This window comes from Condylura cristata, unplaced genomic scaffold, assembly GCF_000260355.1.
Source record: "Condylura cristata isolate star-nosed mole 26May11 unplaced genomic scaffold, ConCri1.0 scaffold00016, whole genome shotgun sequence".
Taxonomy (NCBI): Eukaryota; Metazoa; Chordata; class Mammalia; order Eulipotyphla; family Talpidae; genus Condylura; species Condylura cristata.
In genome coordinates this window covers 12,967,245-12,967,540 of record NW_004567117.1, presented here as the reverse complement: position 1 = coordinate 12,967,540, position 296 = coordinate 12,967,245, and positions in this window count along the sequence as shown.

Here is a 296-nt window from a genome sequence, read left to right as displayed (position 1 = left end):
AAACATGGAAAAACAATTAGCAAATTAATTAGGGCCTTTGTTTTCATGATTTTGTGAAAGCAGGAAGTCTTGTACCTTTCCTGGGCTGGGGAGAGTTCCCAAGACAGGGGCAGCCTAAGAAGTGGCAAGCCTGGACTGCAGGGAACCCCTAGGAAGACAGAAATTTGCAGCTTTGAAAGCAGTGGCCTCCAGGCTAAGGCACTGGGCAGAAAGGACAAGATGGGAGGCTGAAAGCTGTGCAAAATGTATTTTTAAACATGTTAAAAATGTATTTTAAACATGTGAGGAGCAGTCCC